The sequence below is a fragment of the Cucurbita maxima genome, unplaced genomic scaffold, assembly GCF_002738345.1.
Source record: "Cucurbita maxima cultivar Rimu unplaced genomic scaffold, Cmax_1.0 Cma_Scf00030, whole genome shotgun sequence".
Lineage (NCBI taxonomy): Eukaryota > Viridiplantae > Streptophyta > Magnoliopsida > Cucurbitales > Cucurbitaceae > Cucurbita > Cucurbita maxima.
Genome location: NW_019272046.1, coordinates 2,837,891 through 2,841,004, shown reverse-complemented (window position 1 = coordinate 2,841,004; position 3,114 = coordinate 2,837,891). Strand labels below are relative to the sequence as shown.

The 3,114-nt window shown below is 41.1% G+C and overlaps 1 pseudogene; it reads left to right on the top strand.

Annotated features, from left to right (window-relative positions):
• Nucleotides 1-830: 830 nt before the first annotated feature.
• LOC111466221 lies at nucleotides 831-2,608 on the top strand (annotated as a pseudogene).
• The last annotated feature ends 506 nt before the right edge of the window (nucleotides 2,609-3,114 follow it).

Here is a 3,114-nt window from a genome sequence, read left to right as displayed (position 1 = left end):
GATTTTGAATAAGGGAAACAAGAACAATGGGAATGTTGGTTCCTTTTCAAGTCAAGTGAAAAGCCAAAAACATCGATTTGAGGCTGATATTCCCCAGTGGAGATGCCAGCAGTAGCGCCCGCATTTTGTTTGGCACCGCTTGCCACATCATCACGAGGCCACAAAGTCCTATCAAAAGAGGAGAAAAAGGGGTTTAGAGTCGACACCTAGGCATAGAGCCTTAGGACTCAAGAATTTGACTCCGAGTCTACGAACCATTGGTCCGAGTAAGGTCTTCCTTTATATATTCCAATATAGTAGCAAGGTATTAGCACAGGCAAGAAAATGGAAGAAGCAAATCGTTCATTTTACTGGAAAAAAGTCAGTCATTCAGAATTGAGTATTATAGAAATATGTGACGATTTTTCTTTAAGTAAGAGATTGGTCGTCGCCCAAAGGCAGCTCATTGAGTCAGTCATCGGTTGCTAAGAGCCTTTCCTCACTTTAGAAGAAAAGCCACTTTCTTTTCTTATTAGTAAGTGGACGAATATTCATTGTATATCTATATTCGACTTGAGATTTTGTGTTTTTTTTTTTTCAGTATATATACTCAAATGTTCAATGATATGACTTTCCCTACTGATGGAATCGCTTGAATTAGTTGAAGGAAAGGAGGTGGCTGGTCTCATTAGAGAGGAGAGTTTTGACAGTGAGGGAGGCAGGGGTGCGTTGGTATTGTAATTAAGGAAAAAGTTGCATTTAGGAGTGATCCTTCCCTTTTCTTCAAGCTAGTGGTGATCTCACTTTAGAAAGAGAGTTTGTGCTTAGCAGCGCATAAACAGAACACGTAGCTCCATAGCGGAACTAGTCACTAGCTATAGGTTTCTTTCCTACCTGACTAGAGGCAGCCGAGAATGTGATGTCAAAAGGACCAACAACGATGAAGGAGAAGAAAGGAGTAGGAGCTAGCCTGCCTTTTTTTTATAAGAGTAGGGGCGGAATCAAATGATTATGATCTCGGCAATGAGACAAAGCCAAGAGGGGAGAACACTTAGACAATTCACTTTGAGTACAAGGAAGTCTGCTAGTAGGAATTCCTCAAGGCGTATTACGGTTTTTCACCGAGGGGGTGGATTGAAGCGATTGCAACGAAGAATTGATCTAAAACGAAGCACTTCGTCTATGGGCATTATAGAAAGAATATAATATGGCCCTAATCGTTCTTCTCTAATCGCTCTAGTACGATGGATCGAAGGGGTCCGCTAGAGGAAATGCAAGACGATAAGGAGTTAGCTCCACCGCGTAAGATCCTCGAACCTACCACGACCACCATCTGCGGCCTATTTTCGTTCTCTTCCCCGCCCAGGAAGGTGGATCAAAGAAAGGTAGCTTGATTCTCTCCTAGACAGATGGCGGCTTTTATGTAGTGGCCAACCTTCCTACCAGGATGCCTCCTTGCTCGAATAGCCCCTTTACTAGTACTAGTAAGGGCGTAGGAAGCAAAAAAACTTGTTAAGGACGTTTTCTTCTCTGCCTTCTCCTCTCAAAAGACCAAGGGAGAGACTGCATCCCTTTCCTTCGATAGCTCTTTAGGTTTCCCAAGGATAGAGGTAGCTAGGGCAAAGCCCATTTTCTTTGCTCCGCGAATGAGGGAGAAAGTCAAAGGAAAAAACATGTTCTCTCTTTGCGAGGTGCAAAAGTGGAGAACATATATAATTCTCTAGGCACATAGGATTAAACGTAAAGCTGCGTGATATGAACCAAGAGACATCAATAATACAATATACTTCAATGAAGATGTGAAGAAAATATTGTTGAAATTATTAAAAGATATTTCAATTCATGTCACATTGAAGATGAATGAAGTTTCATGTTATAAATTTTGGGTGGATTACAATTTAGAGTTATTGTATTTCATTAATGTATTTTAAGACTTTTTTAGTTACTTTTAAGTTACAATTACATAATGGTTAATTATGGCCATTAAGTATGAATGTTACTTAACTCTTTTAATGTCTTTAATAGTTTCATTTTGAGACTATAAAGCCATGTATGTTGAATTTGTAAGGGGACTTGTAAAATATAGTAAAAGAAGCATGTGTGCTTTTCTTTAGCCAATGGCTAAGTTTCTTTGCAATTGAATGTAGTTTAGGTTGCATGTAGAATCATTCAAGCTCGACATGATCAATCTTGCTTGTGGAGTGATTCGAATCTCAAACAATGTTCTTGTCTTGAGATATTCGATCAATAAGGTAATCCAAATCTTACTCCCCTTGTAGTGATTTCCACATATCATTGCGCTTGATTGGCGGAGTTTTAGGCTGCAAGAGGCTGATGGGCTTGTTGGAGGTGTTGAGCATAACGAATCGAAACCAGAGACGGATCAAGGTAGCTTGCCTGCCAAGCCGATAGGCAGAGGGCCAAAGGATGGAGCGTGCAAAGTCAATCATGCACCTGTCGTGTGACCCGTTGGTCCTAAGCAATGTCTTGCGCGAAGCGACCCACCTAGAAAAGCTCGCCTTTATGTTAGGGGGCACTAAAATGGAACTTCGATCGGATGCGGGTATCCAATCCCGCCGCTGAGATGTCAAGCGGATTCCTGCGTGTTGACAAATGGTCGGCCACCTTTTACGTTAGAAGAGCAAAAGGCCCGGGGCATAGCTGGATGAACCAATGCGAATGAGTGCGAGCTCCGTGACCTAAACACGATTGATGTTGACCACACTAGAGGCTACGGTGGTAGCAAGAGAGGTCAGGCGGTGACAATTGAGAGGTTGTCACTTCCGGCCATACGCCCGTTTGGCTCCTCGCAGAGTATAGCTCACATCAAAACATTTGATTGGGGAACGGGGCAACACCCATGAAGCTCCAAGGTAAAGGTAGCGATCCCATCTGCTTAGTTAAATAGGGAAGGCGAAGAAGAATATTCATTTCTCATCCCCACCCGAGACAACAAGCCCTAATACTTCTTCTTTTTTTTTAGAGGATATTAAAAAAAAAAAATCCCTCTTTTTAATAGAAAATTTTCAATATGAACTAACCACTTAGAACTTTTCAAACATCATGTTTTACTTAATTAAAATAAAAAAAAATTAAGAAATAATTGCATATGCTAAACACAATCTCCACTAATTT